This window comes from Notothenia rossii (assembly GCF_949606895.1).
Source record: "Notothenia rossii genome assembly, chromosome: 1".
Lineage (NCBI taxonomy): Eukaryota > Metazoa > Chordata > Actinopteri > Perciformes > Nototheniidae > Notothenia > Notothenia rossii.
The window spans coordinates 50,487,812-50,508,000 of NC_136912.1; the positions used below are offsets into that span (position 1 = coordinate 50,487,812).

Consider the following 20,189-nt stretch of genomic DNA (forward strand, 5'->3'; position numbering starts at 1 on the left):
TATCATATCTCGCTCATCCATATTTGGCCATAAATATATTTATTATGATAATACATGTAATTGTCTTTCAGCTTCACATTTGTACTTACTCTTCCAAACTGCTTTGTTCTCTGGTCCAACATTGCAGTAAATGCTATATATCTCTATCTAACCCTAGCTAGCTAGCTAGCCTTTCGGTGCGCCATACAAGCATGGGTTGTCGAACATAAATGTAAGGATAAAATAGACTTCTTTGTTAGAAGTGAGCTTTAGAACAGCTAGAGACACAACGCTTTCAAGCATATAACAGAGTGTTAGCAACAACTTACCATGCAGAGCCTCCAGTAAAGCCGTTGCTGAGTCCAGACCTCCCTCCCTCCCAACACTAGCCGGTCTATGGCCGTTGATGGTGTCCATTAGGTCAAACCACTTCCAGTTTTTCCTACTGGCACCACTCGTGTTGTTGTTGTCCTTCACTATGCGATACTCACTCTTCATCTTTTTCAGTTTTTCCCTACACTGCAAGACAGTCCTCGAGTAACCGCTTCCGCACATCAGTGTAGAGACCTCCTGAAACACTTTCATATTGCGAGTTGTCCCGTTGAGCTCCCACTGGATCTTGTCATCTGCAATAAAGTGTAGGAATGTCGTAACTTCCTCGGCGGATCACCGTGTGCTTTTCTTTGCCATTTTTGTTGATCCTCTGTTAACAAAAATGCTGTTTATAAAAATGCTGCAAGCTTCGCTATATATATATATATATATATATATATATTAGGGCTGTTATATTATTTTAACGCGATTAACGCATGTGTATTTTTTGTCCTCGGCCGCCCCGTAGTTTCAGAGCGCATTGAGTTTAAAATACCATCAACAAGCTGATGCTGACAGCCCCGCTCCTGCGGTCCGCTTGCGGCAGACCACACTTCCAAACTCACCGGCAGGCCCTGACTGGCCATTGGGAGGACCGGGAGGGTTTGTGTATGTGTGGCCCGAGCGAGCGAGAGAGATACCTTATGTGTATTGTTGTTGTTAGCATCTGGTGTTAGCTAGCTGTGCTAACGGATATAAGGAGCTGTTTAAATGAAAACAGAGGAGCGACATTTCGCCGACAACTGCGCCGAGCACTTGACTTTATGCAGGTAGCCAGACAGTGGGACATTGTACGAAAAGTCAGCACACTCAGCACGGATAGTGCAACATGAATTCAGCGTCCAGGCAGCTCCCGTTCGAGCATATGCCTTGAGTTGCACATAGCTCCAACGATCCATCACACACACGCTCGCACGCACTTTGTATTGTATTATTGTATGAGAGAGGTTCCAGGTTGACGTCACAGCCTGGTTGTTCCTGGCCCTAGAACCCCGATTTTATGGGGCCAGAAAAACTGTGAATTAGGACCCGCTAGCCGGTACTAGGCCAAGTGGAAACGCAACCAAAAGCGGGCCGCTGACGTCACAGCCCTCTTAAACGGGGCTCCGCGCTGTAGTGGAAACGTGCCATTAGTGAATGTCCTGTACTGCTCTTAAATCTCATAACATCAGCTTTTCCTTTCCCTCTTGGATGTTCTTCTGGACCCTCAGAGAAAGAGAAAATGGTGAAGCAGTCCTATCTCAGGCATGTCCTTTCCTAACAGAAATATCAAAACACATATTATTGCAGAGCAAGTGTGTTATTTAAGATAGAGGTGTGTTTGTTTGTTCAGGGGCTATAAAGATAATGATTTCTTTTTATTTGAATGTGTTTTTTTAATTCAACAGTGTACTACAAATATAATCAGGTTACGAATAAACCTTTCTAAATTCATCAACATTGAAATAAATGTATTATCAAAATAATATTTAGCTCAAAACTTAGTGCAACTATAAGCATGTTGTAACTTCCGGTTGTTGTTGTTGTCATCTCCGGGTATGCCGTGTGCCTGTTGTTGGGGCAGAATCTCTGCTCCGCGCCGTTCCTATATGAGCGGGTTCTCAAAAGAAGGAAAAATTCAAAGCCGCCAGGATAAGGGTTAAACAATAATCTGCTTTAATGGCGGGAACATACAAATACTTCACCGAATCACGAAGCACTCTGCAGAGTACTCCGGCCTCAGGTTCTACCACCGTGTGAGACAGGTCTCAGGAACGGCAAGTCAAAAACAAGAGCGCCGATCGTCAAAATGATCACAACATTTATACACAGAGTTCACTTCTGAGCGAGCTAGACAGTGAGTTGGCAGTATTCCATTGGTCGGTTTCACTTCTGGGCGGGACCCCAAGTAGTAAGTCAGTTTGTTGATTCCATCTGTTGCTTCACAATGTATTTGTGTGTGTGTGTGTGTGTTTCTGTCCCTCTGCCCTCAGGCAGATCCCCCAATCAATGATTTGGAGTCATGACAGAGGACTCTTTGACAGGACACATACTCATTCCCCCTAAACATCTTCAACACACACAAACATCGTATCATGTATCTTATCACACAACAGCCACCTGTTTTTCTCTATGAAAGCCATATTTGTAAATATCCAAACGCCATCGTCCCATGACAGTCCCCGAATCACCCAACCAACATAAGCTAATTGTTCTTGTGGCTTAATGGCTTCCCTGAACTTCCCTTCACCCCAAAGTCAGCTTACTAGGAATGAATACATTTTATTGATAAGCTCAAAAGGACGTTTATCTTGTTTACTGCTGGGTGACCCAAGTCTCAAGGCCTGCAGGATGTGTAGGAGATAAATCATTAATTCTACAAGACTTTAACTGCCTTATATCTGAAAATGTATCAGGGAATTCCCCTGTTGATTGCAAGGACTATTGATGATTAACAGAGAGACCCTAGGGGCCTCTTCTTGGTATCTTCTAGGCAGAAGTCACTCAATGCAGAAATCATTTAACACACATTCTATATAAGGTGACATTAAAATGAGTATACCAGATTGAACTTTCCTGCCATAACACGTTACTTTAATCCTTCAAATAATTCAAATAATACTTCACTGTTCTGTTGATGATAGCTTATTATCTTAACTTAATCGATCGTTTTAAAACTCTTGATCACGGCAACTGCCTGACGTTTTAATCAGACGTTACTACAGCTTAAGCACTCACAACTCTCCTTCTCTTAGCGACTGTAACTCCACAGTTGCCTACACTCTTTTCGGGTATGCTAACGGTAGCTACTTTAGCTTGATAGCTAGCCATGGCTCTTTCCCCACCCTCGGGTGCTATTTCCTGCTCTACCTGTCTCATGTTTGGTTACTTCCCTACCTCCTTTACTGGTACTGATACATGTGTTAAATGTAGTATAGTTGTTAGGTTGGAGGCGGGAATCATAGCCATAGAAGCCCGGCTCCGCATCTTAGAAAGTAACTCAGCTACAGTAAAGCCCATGTTAGCCGGTGCGGACTGGCAAAAGGTAGCTCCTATTAGCCGTCCCCCGGCAACTCCCGAGCAGCCGGGAGACTGGGTGACTGTTCAGAAGGGGCATAACGCGAAACCCGCAGGTCCCCACCAACCCGTTCACGTATCTAACAGATATTCCCCACTCAGCGAGACACCCGCTGAGAGGCCAACTCTGGTTATTGGTAGCTCTATTATGAGACACGTGAATTTAGAGACCGAAGCCTCCACAGTCACATGTATTCCGGGGGCCAGAGCGGGCGACGTTGAGGCGCATCTTAAACTGCTGGCTAAAAATAAACGTAAATAGAGTAGGATTGTTATTCACGTCGGTGGTAATGATGTTCGTTTACGCCAATCAGAATGCACCAAACTTAATGTGGAGTCGGTGTGAAGTTATGCTATAACAATGTCGGACACCGTAATCTTCTCTGGTCCCCTCCCCAATCTGATCAATGACGACATGTATAGCCGCATGTCATCATTTCAGCGCTGGTTGTCTTGGTGGTGCCCAGCAAACAATGTGGGCTTCGTAAATAATTGGACAGCCTTCTGTGGAAAACCTGGTCTGATTAAGACAGACGGCATTCATCCTACTTTGGAAGGTGCAAATCTCATTTCGGCAAACATTTCAGGGCTTTGTGGACTTAATCCATGACAAACTGGAGTTGAGACCAGGATGCGGAGTCGCAGTCGTTCACGCTTCTCTGCGCTCTCTCCTAGGCAGTCATCCTTAGGAATCCCGAACCCAATAAAATACCCAATAGTAATTGTGTGTGTGTCTGCCCAAGGACAATTTAAGGTAAAACCTAATGGAGGTGTCATACATAATAACCTAATAAAAGTAAATGTAACAACTACTACAGTGCAACAAAACAGGACGATTAAATGTGGTCTCTTAAACATAAGATCTCTAGCATCTAAAGCAATTTTGGTAAATGATTTAATATCAGATTATAATATTGATATATGCTGTCTCACTGACACTTGGTTGAGACATGAAGAATATGTCAGCATAAATGAGGCCACTCCACCCAGCCATATCAATTCTCATATTGCCCGAGGCACGGGCCGAGGACGTGGAGTTGCAGCAATCTTTGACTCAAGTTTACTTATCAATACTAAACCAAAATTAAATTATACCTCCTTTGAAAGTCTCGTTTTTAGTCTTACGCATCCGACCTGGAAAACTTTGCCGCCAATCTTATTTGTTACAGTGTACCGTGCACCAGGTCCTTATTCAGAATTCTCTGAGTTTTGTATCAACTTTGGTACTTAAAACAGATAAAGTAATTATCGTAGTTGACTTTAATATTCATGTTGACGATGATAAAAATAGCTTTACTGTTGCATTTAACTCTATATTAGATTCTGTTGGTTTCTGTCACTGCTATAATCACACTCTCGACCTTGTTCTGACTTATGGTATTGAAATTGAGCAACTATTCGTCGAACCGCATAATCCTGCTTTATCCGACCATTTTTTGGTAACTTTTGAAGTACTGTTACTAGACTACAAAGCATCAATCAAAAGCTCCTGCAGCAGAAACCTATCTGTTAGTGCTATAGCTAAATTTAAGGAAGATATTCCACCAATACTTAAGTCGATAGCATGTCTGCATGTAAGGGAGGAAACTTATACAAAATGTACACCACCCCAAATTGATCATGTTGTTGATAGTGCTAAAGATGCGCTGCGAATAAAATTAGACTCTGTTGCTCCTTTGAAAAAGAAGAAAATAAAACAACATAGATTAGCTCCATGGCATAATGCCGAAACCCGCAAAATAAAGCAAAAGTCGAGACAACTTGAAAGGATATGGCGTTCCACTAAACTTGAAGAATCTCGTTTAATGTGGCATATTACTCTCAATGAATATAAGAAAGCACTGCGTAAAGCGAGAGCAGCCTACTACACTTCATTAATAGATGAGAATAAGAATAATGCAAGATTTCTTTTCAGCACTGTAGCCAGGCTGACAGAGAGCCACAGCTCGATTGAGCCTTCTATTCCCATAGCACTCAGTAGTAATGATTTTATGTGCTTTTTTAACGATAAAATTGTTACTCTTAGAAACAAAATTAATGACTCTTGCCTTTGACCAGTATAGTGTTATCAACAGCTACCGGAAATGTAAGTTCTAATATTACACTAGATAGCAAACTAGAATGCTTTTCAGCCATAAACCTTGAACAATTAAATTCAATGATTGTCTCTTCTAAACCATCAACGTGTATCTTAGACCCAATTCCAACTAAGCTGTTGAAGGAAGTTTTTCCATTAATTAGCACTTCTTTATTAAATATTATGAATATGCCTTTATTATCAGGCTATGTTCCACAATCATGCAAAGTAGCAGTGATAAAACCGCTTCTTAAAAAGCACAACCTCGATCCAGAGGTTTTAGCCAACTATAGACCTATTTCTAATCTTCCGTTCCTCTCAAAAATTCTTGAGAAAGCAGTCGCAAAACAGCTGTGTGATTACTTAAAAAACAATGATTTATTTTAAGATTTTCAGTCTGGCTTTAGAACACATCATAGCACAGAGACAGCTCTGGTTAAAGTCACAAAAGACCGTCTAATAGCCTCAGACAAGGGACTTATCTCTATTCTTGTTTTGCTCGATCTCAGTGCTGCATTTGATACGATCGACCATGACATCCTATTGCAAAGACTAGAGCAATTAGTTGGCATACAGGGAACTGCTTTGGGCTGGTTTAGGTCCTATCTATCTGAACGCTCTCAGTTTGTACGTGTCAATGATGAATCTTCCACGCAAACCAAAGTTAGCCATGGAGTGCCACAGAGTTCAGTGCTCGGACCTATTTTGTTCACATTATATATGCTTCCGCTAGGCAATATTATAAGGAATCATTCTGTACATTCTCATTGTTACGCGGATGATACTCAACTATATTTATCAATCAAGCCTGATGAAATTAATCAGCTAAATAAAATTCAAGACTGCCTCAAGGACTTAAAAACGTGGATGACCTTAAACTTTTTGATGTGAAACACGACAAAAACTGAAGTTATTGTACTTGGCCCGAATAATCTACGAAACAAATTATGTCTTTCTTTCTGGTGTCTATATATGCCGAGATCCGGAGTCATGGATGATCCTGCGGTCCTGTGTCATGGATCGCGAGTCCTGGATCTTGAGTCGTGGCTGCGGTCCTGGATCATAAGTCCTGGATGGATATCCTCGTGGATTAATCTTCCTATACACACATGCATTTCCAAACATTTGGACTACCTATGTTGCAAATGTATTATCTTTTCAATTTACACACGGCATCTATTGCACGTCTGTCCGTCCTGGGAGAGGGATCCCTCCTCTGTTGCTCTCCCTGAGGTTTCTCCCATTTTTCCCTTTAAACTGTGGGGTTTTCTCTGGAAGTTTTTCCTTGTACGATGTGAGGGTCTAAGGACAGAGGGTGTCGTATTGTCATACTGATATTCTGTACAAACTGTGAAGTCCACTGAGACAAATGTAACATTTGTGATATTGGGCTATATAAATAAACATTGATTGATTGATTGATTGACTACGCTATTCATCGTCCTTAAATGCAGGCATTAAGTTACATATTCCGTTCTACAGCCACAATAAGGCTGTTTCTCAAGTGTGATGATAATAAAATGAAAAGAGGCATTGGTATTAATATTAAAAACAACAATGTTCGTCGGATAGGCGGTTAGCAGCAAGAAATAACTCCAGTTCAACAAACCATATTTTACAATATCTAAGGGAGCGTTATTTCTGGACCATCTTGAAATGTGACGTTCATATTTTAAAGATACACACATTTTATTGTGAGGTTGATTTAATATACGCTAAGCCTCTCTTCAACAATACGTTGACATTAGCTAGTCTATTTTATGCTAGAGTAGAGCATAGCGAATTATAATGAACCTTAACAATGCATACAGTAACCTAGCAAACTAACTATCTAACGTACAAGGATGACCTTATTTTACCACCCTCGCACAGAAGCCTTTTGGTATAAAGTAGCATCCCCATTAATGTTTACTTCTCTATTACGTTTAACTTGGATGCTACGCATAGCATTGTTAGCACAGATGGAGCTACTGATTGCTCAAATGCTAACCCAACTCTAAACATTCATTAACGTTAGCTTAATAAAAACACCAGTAACATAACATAAAGTATGCAGGGTTGACTTACCGAAGACACTGCATTTATGGACGGTCTGTTTTAACCGCTGATAAATCCTATATTTGCATGACGAATAGTCCACCAGGAACCAACACAACAAACACGGCCAAGTTCAAGTAGTGTTCTCCGCATGAGCTGAGCCCCTGTAGCATCACGGAGCTAATGGAGCTAACGGAGCTAACAGAGCTAGCAGAGCAGCAGTCCCGTTGTCATGAAGGGGGAATCTAACTATATACAGAATATGCTTTTTTGGATCCAGGCTCGAAACATGTTAATTTTCTGATGTTAAGTTGGACATTTTAACATACAGATGTAGCGCTTCATTTCAGACAGTTTGAAACGCGAGGTACGTGATCTGCCCTCGCTCAAGGGAAAACCTCCAGCTTGACTTGAGACCTCCCCCGTGATACATAAGTGTAATTATAATGAAGCCAGCTGCAATGGATCATTGATCCACCAGGGGGTGCAGTGGGGTTCCACACTGGAGCTCATGTGAAATAAAGTCAGATGCAGTACGCTGGATGTACAGCGGAACTTTGTTAAGATCCATATGTCACGGATATCATACTCTGTGCTAAATAAGAGACATGAAATCATTTACAAAACATCACCATGTTGTTATTGAACAAAATAATGTTGTTTAGTCGAAAAAAACGAACGGGAGGAAATGCAGCCCGGCTCTCGATTTTTAATCCTAATTTAATCATCATCTTCGCCACGATCATTTATGTTTATGTTCGCCAAATTGACATTAAATCACTGACACATATGAATATACTGTATTCCACTTCATTAAAACGTTATTTACGTGCCTAAACTCAGTAATTCACTAAAAATATTTATTTTTTAATGGAGCCTCGTCGGCAGATCAGGATCCCAAAGCGGAGCGGAGGGATCCTGATCTGCATGACGGGTGTTATTTTCCCCAAAAGGAACAAGTCGCTGCAAATTATCCCGCTTATTACATGGCCACATTCTCAACAAAGTAATGACATGACTCCCAATATTAATTTAAATGCTTTTATGGATTTAGAAAATGTTTTTATTGATTTAAAAAATAGTTGTATTGATTTAAATTGACATGCATCCGCTAAGAAAAATAGTCCGTTGTTACCGTTTTTTAAACAGTGTGAATGAAACGGCAGCTCTCTCTCCCCTCCCCCCCTGATCTTTCTTCTCCAGCAGCTAAATTAACTGTAGGTTACTCTGAGTGACCATAGACTGTATGTGACAAGCTTACAGTTAGTGACGTAACAACACCATAAAAGCTGGTGGGTTGAAAGCAATACGGGAGGTAAAAATAACTACAATAATTGTGATTTATTTATTGTGGCTTTTATGTTTTTAGATATAAAATGTTATGTAATTCAGGCTTATAGTTCATCCTTCTCTAAAAGCCTTCAACAATGACAATATTCATAGTAATTTAATAAATCCTTCCAACACACATTGTAAAAAATAGCCTACTGTAAGTTAAGAAATCATTCCAATATCTACATCTTCTGATTTAACAACAATAACATTATAATTAGTAACACAGCTGAACATGGTATTGCACATTTAGCTTTGAGTGTTACTGACCTGAGATGTTTTTATTACATGAATTAAGGTGACTGAGGCTTTGGGATGAAAACTCATCTGTATGAAAAAGGTAACAAGGATCCGAGCCCCCGGCTCCCCCACCCCACGGAATATCGGCTTTAAAATTAGGAATAACAGTGGATTTTAGCAGTCAGAACAACTAAAGCAACAGTGTTAATAATAACAGAAATGCCAAAGAGTCACATCTGATAGAAATATATAGAAGCATTTATTTTAATTGTGTAGCAGTCAGTTTATAATTTTGGCAGCACTGTTGAGCATTTTGAAAATCTATTTTCATGCCTCTGTGCAAGGCTTAGTCTTTCTATCTTTATAGCCACATGGTGTAAAGTAACTAAGTTCATACACTCAACAAGTACTATACTTGGGCAACATTTTGAGATACTTGTACTTTATTTAAGTATTTCAATGTTTTGCTACTTTGTTCTTCTACTCCAGTACAGTTCAGAGGTACATGGTGTACTTCTACTCCCCTACATGTATTTAATACCTTTAGTTACTTTACAGATGTGGATTAATGATGTGAAATATAATCAAGTGTTAAATCAGACTTTAGTTCCACCTGGAGTAAATCCACAAGCTACCCTGCAGTATACAAAGTCATTCAAACTAGCTGTACCAGCTTTGAGAACACTTTCATGATCAATAATTATAAAACATATCATATATGTTATTCTGAAATGGACCAATCTGCACAATGACTACTTTTACTGTCGCTACTTTAACTATATTTTGATGATAATACTTTTCTACTTTTACTTGAGGAACATTTTGAATGCAGGACTTTTACTGTAACAGAGTATTACTACACTCTGGTACTATTACTTTTACTCAAGTACAAGATCTGAGTACTTCTACTTTTACTCAAGTACAAGACCTGAGTACTTCTACTTTTACTCAAGTACAAGACCTGAGTACTTCTACTTTTAGTCTACAATATCTGTGTGCTTCTACTTTTACTCAAGTACAAGACCTGAGTACTTCTACTTTTACTCAAGTACAAGACCTGAGTACTTCTACTTTTACTCTACAAGATCTGAGTGCTTCTACTTTTACTCAAGTACAAGATCTGAGTACTTCTACTTTTATTCTATTACAAGATCTGAGTGCTGCTACTTTTACTCAAGTACAATATATATATATGTATATACTTATACCACCTCTGTTTATAGCCTATGAAAAAAACGATTAGAAATAGAAGGCTAAAGCTAACGTTAGCAGATAGTGACAATGTATGCTAGCTAGCTAGCTCAACGATTCCTTAAATAATATTGCCACAGAAAAACCTTTCAGTTCACATCACGCTCTGCCACTCCGACAGCGAGCTCTGCTCTGAACACCTGAATGGCCCGTTCTAACAGCTGTTCACCAGCGGTCCAGTCTGTGCCACAGTGACTCCGGACGCACAGTTAACATTAACGAACGCACCCGTAGGTAATGTAGCTGCTGAAGATAGACCATCATCTCGGAGCAGCAGAGCCTTATTATACATCCATGAGAGCAGAGCCGACAGGCAGGAAGACTCGAGCACACAGCTCGCACTTCATTATAAAAAAAGAACACCATGCGTGTCATGATGGCACATAACAGCTCACGGCCGCAGATTACTCCGGGTCACAGACCCCCCCATACCCCAAAAATATTTGTATTGCAGATCTACATGAATCACACAAACGACCTATTTTGGATTCAAAACGGCGAATTTCGCCGAAAGGTGACAAGTTTGCATCAAAGACAGAGCACAACTGAAACATAACATCTGAAACGATGTAACAACATAATACACTTTGTGGGGATGCAGCGTGGGATGTGAGGAGTGAGGGACACGGCTTAGAACGGGCGTGTCGCCTAGCAGGACATTAGAGTATGTGCACCAGTCTGCCTTGATCTATGAATTCATGTCCATGACATTCACTGCTGCCCCCAGCTGTTTTATAAAAGGAAAACCTCCTTCACTTCATGAAAGTGCTTTAACCACACACACCTCCACACACACACACACACACACACACACACACACACACACACACACACACACACACACACACACACACACACACACACACACACACACACACACACACACACACACAATAGTAAAGGTGCAATGAAATGTAGGTAGTATTAGACATAATAATAATAATAATAATAATAATAATAATAATAATAATAATAATAATAATAATAATAATAATGATAATAATAATAATAATAACATAATAATAATTAATTATTATTATGTTATTATTATTATTATTATTATTATTATTACAAACACAGCATTTTTCACAGAAACATGAATTGTCAGGACCATCCGGCAGTCAGCCAATCAGAGCTCCTTCTGTGTGAATATTCATGAGCGGGTGCATTACCCAAAACCAGCTGTACGAGCGCTGTTCTGACACACAGAAAATACACAATTTCTGGGTTTTGTGAATAAAAAGGTCTTTTTTTTTTTTTGGGGTATTTAAGCTTTCTACACATATAGAAACACTTCTACGCTTTTAGAATTTTTATTGATTAGCAGGACACCGACCCTGTCCTGTTAATACAAAATGTCTGGCTAATGTCGGTGTGTATTCATACCAAAAGTCCTCTTAATTAACAAAGGTACACACACACACACACACACACACACACACACACACACACACACACACACACACCTCCCGTGTTCCGTTCTTTTTCCTCCCCCTCTTTGCAAGCATGCCACAGCATGGGGCAGGTTAGACACTCTGAATTCACTAAATGTACAACTTTTTCTCCATCAAAATGAACAAAAGAGACATGAAATAACATCTACAGATCAAGACGAAGCGAATGGAAGCGGTCCCAGCCTAATAGCTGTGAACAGCTGTGATCGCAGGAAAATGCTGTTACAAAGATTTCTCAGTATATCTCCGGGACATTTCCCTGGCTTTCCCACCGTCACAATGGACAAACGAGACATGAAATAATATCAACAGATCAAGACGAACCGAATGGAAGTACCCCCGGAGTCATAGCATGTGTAAATCGAGACGAAACATCTCTCTCTCCCCCGCCTGCTTGCGAGGGGGAGGGGCAGTTTACACACACACACGCAGCTGCTGCATGCAGCAACGCACACACAGGGAGGAGATGGCAGAGAGAACGCACTCCCCTGAAAACTCCCCTTGAATTCCTCCAGACTCAGAACATGTAAAAGTTCACTTTTTGGAGATCCATAGAAAAAGGGTGAAAATGAAAAAAAGTATGCCACAGCATGGATTCGAACACACGACCAACCGCATCCAGGGGCGAGCGTTAACGCAGTGAGCCACTGGACCTGAGTACTCAAACATGCCTGCTTGTGCAGCTTAGACACTCTGAATTCACTAAATGTACAACTTTTTCTCCATCAAAATGAACAAATGAGACATGAAATAACATCTACAGATCAAGACGAAGCGAATGGAAGCGGTCCCAGCCTCGTAGCTGTGAACATCTGTGATTGCAGGAAAATGCTGTTACAAAGATTTCTCAGTATATCTACGGGACTTTTCCCTGGCTTTACCACCGTCGCAATGGACAAACGAGACATGAAATAACATCAACAGATCAAGACAAAGCAAATGGAAGTACCCCCGGAGTCATAGCATGTGTAAATCGAGACGACAGATCTCTCTCTCCCCCGCCTGCTTGCGAGGGGGAGGGGCAGTTTACACACACACGCAGCTGCTGCATGCAGCAACGCACACACAGGGAGGAGATGGCAGAGAGAACGCACTCCCCTGAAAACTCCCCTTGAATTCCTCCAGACTCAGAACATGTAAAAGTTCACTTTTTGGAGATCCATAGAAAAAGGGTGAAAATGATTTTTTTTTTGCCACAGCATGGATTCGAACATGCGACCAACCGCATTCAGGGGCGAGCGTTAACGCAGTGAGCCACTGGACCTGAGTACTGAAACATGCCTACTTGTGCAGCTTAGACACTCTGAATTCATTAAATGTACAACTTTTTCTCCATCAAAATGAACAAATTATACATGAAATAACATCTACAGATCAAGACGAAGCGAATGGAAGCGGTCCCAGCCTCTTAGCTGTGAACAGCTGTGATCGCAGGAAAATGCTGTTACAAAGATTTCTCAGTATATCTCCGGGACATTTCCCTGGCTTTACCACCGTCACAATGGACACACGAGACATGAAATAACATCAACAGATCAAGACGAAGCGAATGGAGGTACCCCCGGAGTCATAGCATGTGTAAATCGAGACGACAGATCTCTCTCTCCCCCGCCTGCTTGCGAGGGGGAGGGGCAGTTTACACACACACGCAGCTGCTGCATGCAGCAACGCACACACAGGGAGGAGATGGCAGAGAGAACGCACTCCCCTGAAAACTCCCCTTGAATTCCTCCAGACTCAGAACATGTAAAAGTTCACTTCTTGGAGATCCATAGAAAAAGGGTGAAAATGAAAAAAAGTATGCCACAGGATAGATTCGAACATGCGACCAACCGCATCCAGGGGCGAGCGTTAACGCAGTGAGCCACTGGACCTGAGTACTCAAACATGCCTACTTGTGCAGCTTAGACACTCTGAATTCACTAAATGTACAACTTTTTCTCCATCAAAATGAACAAATTATACATGAAATAACATCTACAGATCAAGACGAAGCGAATGGAAGCGGTCCCAGCCTCTTAGCTGTGAACAGCTGTGATCGCAGGAAAATGCTGTTTCAAAGATTTCTCAGTATATCTCCGGGACATTTCCCTGGCTTTACCACCGTCACAATGGACAAACGAGACATGAAATAACATCAACAGATCAAGACGAAGCGAATGGAAGTACCCCCGGAGTCATAGCATGTGTAAATCGTTAGCCTCGGTTAGCTCATTGGTTAGCCTCAGTTAGCTCATTGGTTAGCTTGGGTTAGCTCATTGGTTAGCTTCAGTTAGCTCATTGGTTAGCCTCGGTTAGCTCATTGGTTAGCCTGGGTTAGCTCATTCCTCGGTTAGCTCATTGGTTAGCCTGGGTTAGCTTCAGTTAGCTCATTGGTTAGCCTCGGTTAGCTCATTGGTTAGCATCAGTTAGCTCATTGGTTAGCCTCAGTTAGCTCATTGGTTAGCCTCGGTTAGCTCATTGGTTAGATGCAGTTAGCTCATTGGTTAGCCTGGGCTAGCTCATTGGTTAGCCTGGGTTAGCTCATTGGTTAGCCTGGGTAAGCTCATTGGTTAGCTTCAGTTAGCTCATTGGTTAGCCTCGGTTAGCTCATTGGTTAGCCTGGGTTAGCTCATTGGTTAGCATCAGTTAGCTCATTGGTTAGCCTCAGTTAGCTCATTGGTTAGCCTCAGTTAGCTCATTGGTTAGCCTGGGTTAGCTCATTGGTTAGCCTGGGTTAGCTCATTGGTTAGCTTCAATTAGCTCATTGGTTAGCCTCGGTTAGCTCATTGGTTAGCCTGGGTTAGCTCATTCCTCGGTTAGCTCATTGGTTAGCCTGGGTTAGCTTCAGTTAGCTCATTGGTTAGCCTCAGTTAGCTCATTGGTTAGCATCAGTTAGCTCATTGATTAGCCTCAGTTAGCTCATTGGTTAGCCTCGGTTAGCTCATTGGTTAGATGCAGTTAGCTCATTGGTTAGCCTGGGCTAGCTCATTGGTTAGCCTGGGTTAGCTCATTGGTTAGCTTCAGTTAGCTCATTGGTTAGCCTCGGTTAGCTCATTGGTTAGCCTGGGTTAGCTCATTGGTTAGCATCAGTTAGCTCTCTGGTTAGCATCAGTTAGCTCTTTGGTTAGCCTCAGTTAGCTCATTGGTTAGCCTCAGTGAGCTCATTCCTCAGTTAGCTCATTGGTTAGCTTCAGTTAGCTCATTGGTTAGCCTGGGTTAGCTCATTGGTTAGCCTCAGTTAGCTCATTGGTTAGCCTGGGTTAGCTCATTGGTTAGCTTCATTTAGCTCATTGGTTAGCCTCGGTTCGCTCAATGGTTAGCCTGCGTTAGCTCATTGGTTAGCTTCAGTTAGCTCATTGGTTAGCCTGGGTTAGCTCATTGGTTAGCCTGGGTTAGCTCATTGGTTAGCCTGGGTTAGCTCATTGGTTAGCTTCAGTTAGCTCATTGGTTAGCCTCGGTTAGCTCATTGGTTAGCCTGGGTTAGCTCATTGGTTAGCTTCAGTTAGCTCATTGGTTAGCCTCGGTTAGCTCATTGGTTAGCCTGGGTTAGCTCATTCCTCGGTTAGCTCATTGTTTAGCCCTGGTTAGCTTCAGTTAGCTCATTGGTTAGCCTCGGTTAGCTCATTGGTTAGCATCAGTTAGCTCATTGGTTAGCCCCAGTTAGCTCATTGGTTAGTCTTGGTTTGCTCATTGGTTAGCTTCAGTTAGCTCATTGGTTAGAGAGAACGCACTCCCCTGAAAACTCCCCTTGAATTCCTCCAGACTCAGAAAATGTAAAAGTTCACTTTTTGGAGATCCATAGAAAAAGGGTGAAAATTAATTTCTTTTTGCCACAGCATGGATTCGAACACGCGACCAACCACATCCAGGGGCGAGCGTTAACGCAGTGAGCCACTGGACCTGAGTACTCAATCATGCCTACTTGTTTAGCTTAGACACTCTGAATTCACTAAATGTACACTCGTAGCTGTGAACAGCTGTGATCGCAGGAAAATGCTGTTACATAGATTTCTCAGTATATCTCCGGGACATTTCCCTGGCTTTACCACCGTCACAATGGACAAACGAGACATGAAATAACATCAACAGATCAAGACGAAGCGAATGGAAGTACCCCCGGAGTCATAGCATGTGTAAATCGTTAGCCTCGGTTAGCTCATTGGTTAGCCTCAGTTAGCTCATTGGTTAGCCTGGGTTAGCTCATTGGTTAGCTTCAGTTAGCTCATTGGTTAGCCTCGGTTAGCTCATTAGTTAGCCCTGGTTAGCTTCAGTTAGCTCATTGGTTAGCCTCGGTAAGCTCATTGGTTAGCATCAGTTAGCTCATTGGTTAGCCTCAGTTAGCTCATTGGTTAGCCTCGGTTAGCTCATTGGTTAGCATCAGTTAGCTCATTGTTTAGCTTCAGTTAGCTCATTGGTTAGCTTCAGTTAGCTCATTGGTTAGCCTCGGTTAGCTCATTGGTTAGCCTGGGTTAGCTCATTGGTTAGCATCAGTTAGCTCATTGGTTAGCCTCACTTAGCTCATTGGTTAGCATCAGTTAGCTCATTGGTTAGCCTCGGTTAGCTCATTGGTTAGCTTCAGTTAGCTCATTGGTTAGCTCCAGTTAGCTCATTGGTTAGCCTCGGTTAGCTCATTGGTTAGCCTGGGTTAGCTCATTCCTCGGTTAGCTCATTGGTTAGCCTGGGTTAGCTCATTGGTTAGCCTGGATTAGCTCATTGGTTAGCATCAGTTAGCTCATCGGTTAGCCTCAGTTAGCTCATTGGTTAGCATCAGGTAGCTCATTGTTTAGCCTTGGTTAGCTCTTTGGTTAGCTTCAGTTAGCTCATTGGTTAGCTTCAGTTAGCTCATTGGTTGGCCTCGGTTAGCTCATTGGTTAGCCTGGGTTAGCTCATTCCTCGGTTAGCCTGGGTTAGCTCATTGGTTAGCTTCAGTTAGCTCATTGGTTAGCCTCGGTTAGCTCATTGGTTATTATCAGTTAGCTCATTGGTTAGCCTCAGTTAGCTCATTGTTAGCTTCAGTTAGCTCATTGGTTAGCCTGGGTTAGCCTGGGTTAGCTTCAGTTAGCTCATTGTTTAGCATCAGTTAGCTCATTGTTTAGCCTCAGTTAGCTCATTGGTTAGCCTGGGTTAGCTCATTGGTTAGCCTGGGTTAGCTCATTGGTTAGCTTTGGTTGGCTCATTGGTTAGCCTTGGTTAGCTCATTGGTTAGCATCAGTTAGCTCTCTAGTTAGCATCAGTTAGCTCTTTGGTTAGCCTCAGTTAGCTCATTGGTTAGCCTGGGTTAGCTCATTCCTCAGTTAGCTCATTGGTTAGCTTCAGTTAGCTCATTGGTTAGCCTGGGTTAGCTCATTGGTTAGCCTCAGTTAGCTCATTGGTTAGCCTGGGTTAGCTCATTGGTTAGCTTCAGTTAGTTCATTGGTTAGCCTCGGTTAGCTCAATGGTTAGCCTGCGTTAGCTCATTGGTTAGCTTCAGTTAGCTCATTGGTTAGCCTGGGTTAGCTCATTGGTTAGCCTGGGTTAGCTCATTGGTTAGCCTGGGTTAGCTCATTGGTTAGCCTCAGTTAGCTCATTGGTTAGCCTGGGTTAGGTCATTGGTTAGCTTCAGTTAGCTCATTGGTTAGCCTCGGTTAGCTCAATGGCTAGCCTGCGTTAGCTCATTGGTTAGCTTCAGTTAGCTCATTGGTTAGCCTGGGTTAGCTCATTGGTTAGCCTGGGTTAGCTCATTGGTTAGCCTGGGTTAGCTCATTGGTTAGCTTCAGTTAGCTCATTGGTTAGCCTCGGTTAGCTCATTGGTTAGCCTGGGTTAGCTCATTCCTCGGTTAGCTCATTGGTTAGCCTGGGTTAGCTTCAGTTAGCTCATTGGTTAGCCTCGGTTAGCTCATTGGTTAGCATCAGTTAGCTCATTGGTTAGCCTCAGTTAGCTCATTGGTTAGCCTCGGTTAGCTCATTGGTTAGATGCAGTTAGCTCATTGATTAGCCTGGGTAAGCTCATTGGTTAGCTTCAGTTAGCTCATTGGTTAGCCTCGGTTAGCTCATTGGTTAGCCTGGGTTAGCTCATTGGTTAGCATCAGTTCGCTCATTGGTTAGCCTCAGTTAGCTCATTGGTTAGCCTCGGTTAGCTCATTGGTTAGCCTGGGTTAGCTCATTGGTTAGCTTCAGTTAGCTCATTGGTTAGCCTGGGTTAGCTCATTCCTTGGTTAGCTCATTGGTTAGCCTGGGTTAGCATCAGTTAGCTCATTGGTTAGCCTCGGTTAGCACATTGGTTAGCATCAGTTAGCTCATTGGTTAGCCTCAGTTAGCTCATTGGTTAGCCTCGGTTAGCTCATTGGTTAGATGCAGTTAGCTCATTGGTTAGCCTGGGCTAGCTCATTGGTTAGCCTGGGTTAGCTCATTGGTTAGCCTGGGTAAGCTCATTGGTTAGCTTCAGTTAGCTCATTGGTTAGCCTCGGTTAGCTCATTGGTTAGCCTGGGTTAGCTCATTGGTTAGCATCAGTTAGCTCATTGGTTAGCCTCAGTTAGCTCATTGGTTAGCCTCGGTTAGCTCATTGGTTAGCCTGGGTTAGCTCATTGGTTAGCCTGGGTTAGCTCATTGGTTAGCTTCAATTAGCTCATTGGTTAGCCTCGGTTAGCTCATTGGTTAGCCTGGGTTAGCTCATTCCTCTGTTAGCTCATTGGTTAGCCTGGGTTAGCTTCAGTTAGCTCATTGGTTAGCCTCAGTTAGCTCATTGGTTAGCATCAGTTAGCTCATTGATTAGCCTCAGTTAGCTCATTGGTTAGCCTCGGTTAGCTCATATGTTAGATTCAGTCAGCTCATTGGTTAGCCTGGGCTAGCTCATTGGTTAGCCTGGGTTAGCTCATTGGTTAGCCTGGGTTAGCTCATTGGTTAGCTTCAGTTAGCTCATTGGTTAGCCTCGGTTAGCTCATTGATTAGCCTGGGTTAGCTCATTGGTTAGCATCAGTTAGCTCTCTGGTTAGCATCAGTTAGCTCTTTGGTTAGCCTCAGTTAGCTCATTGGTTAGCCTGGGTTAACTCATTCCACAGTTAGCTCATTGGTTAGCTTCAGTTAGCTCATTGGTTAGCCTGGGTTAGCTCATTGGTTAGCCTCAGTTAGCTCATTGGTTAGCCTGGGTTAGCTCATTGGTTAGCTTCAGTTAGCTCATTGGTTAGCCTTGGTTAGCTCAATGGTTAGCCTGCGTTAGCTCATTGGTTAGCTTCAGTTAGTTCATTGGTTAGCCTGGGTTAGCTCATTGGTTAGCCTGGGTTAGCTCATTTGTTAGCCTGGGTTAGCTCATTGGTTAGCTTCAGTTAGCTCATTGGTTAGCCTCAGTTAGCTCATTGGTTAGCCTGGGTTAGCTCATTGGTTAGCTTCAGTTAGCTCATTGGTTAGCCTCGGTTAGCTCATTGGTTAGCCTGGGTTAGCTCATTCCTCGGTTAGCTCATTGTTTAGCCCTGGTTAGCTTCAGTTAGCTCATTGGTTAGCATCAGTTAGCTCATTGGTTAGCCTCAGTTAGCTCATTGGTTAGCCTTGGTTAGCTCATTGGTTAGCTTCAGTTAGCTCATTGGTTAGCCTGGGCTAGCTCATTGGTTAGCCTGGGTTAGCTCATTGGTTAGCATCAGTTAGATCATTGGTTAGCTTCAGTTAGATCATTGGTTAGCTTCAGTTAGCTCATTGGTTAGAGAGAACGCACTCCCCTGAAAACTCCCCTTGAATTCCTCCAGACTCAGAAAATGTAAAAGTTCACCTTTTGGAGATCCATAGAAAAAGGGTGAAAATGTTTGTTTTTTTGCCACATCATGGATTCGAATACGCGACCAACCGCATCCAGGGACGAGCGTTAACGCAGTGAGCCACTGGACCTGAGTACTCAAACATGCCTACTTGTGCAGCTTAGACACTCTGAATTAACTAAATGTACAACTTTTTCTCCATCAAAATGAACAAATGAGACATGAAATAACATCTACAGATCAAGACGAAGCGAATGGAAGCGGTCCCAGCCTCGCAGCTGTGAACAGCTGTGATCGCAGGAAAATGCTGTTTCAAAGATTTCTCAGTATATCTCCGGGACATTTCCCTGGCTTTACCACCGTCACAATGGACAAACGAGACATGAAATAACATCAACAGATCAAGACGAAGCGAATGGAAGTACCCCCGGAGTCATAGCATGTGTAAATCGAGACGAAAGATCTCTCTCTCCCCCGCCTGCTTGCGAGGGGGAGGGGCAGTTTACACACACACGCAGCTGCTGCATGCAGCAACGCACACACAGGGAGGAGATGGCAGAGAGAACGCACTCCCCTGAAAACTCCCCTTGAATTCCTCCAGACTCAGAAAATGTAAAAGTTCACTTTTTGGAGATCCATAGAAAAAGGGTGAAAATGAATTTATTTTTGCCACAGCATGGATT

The 20,189-nt window shown here is 42.5% G+C and overlaps 1 protein-coding gene across 9 annotated transcripts in view; it reads right to left on the minus strand.

Moving 5' to 3' along the window:
- Nucleotides 1–20,189, minus strand: part of LOC307030360 (uncharacterized protein) — an 84,482-nt gene that overhangs the window by 10,562 nt on the left and 53,731 nt on the right. For 2 of the 9 annotated variants that reach the window (XM_079666734.1, XM_079666732.1), the window contains exon 1: nucleotides 309–11,233. The exons of 5 other annotated variants lie outside the window; for them this stretch is intronic. The gene's annotated coding sequence lies outside the window, so the exon portion shown is untranslated. Of the gene's footprint in view, nucleotides 1–89; nucleotides 11,234–20,189 lie in introns of those variants that run through there. 2 more of the 9 variants (XM_079666733.1, XM_079666736.1) reach the window with 2 other exon arrangements.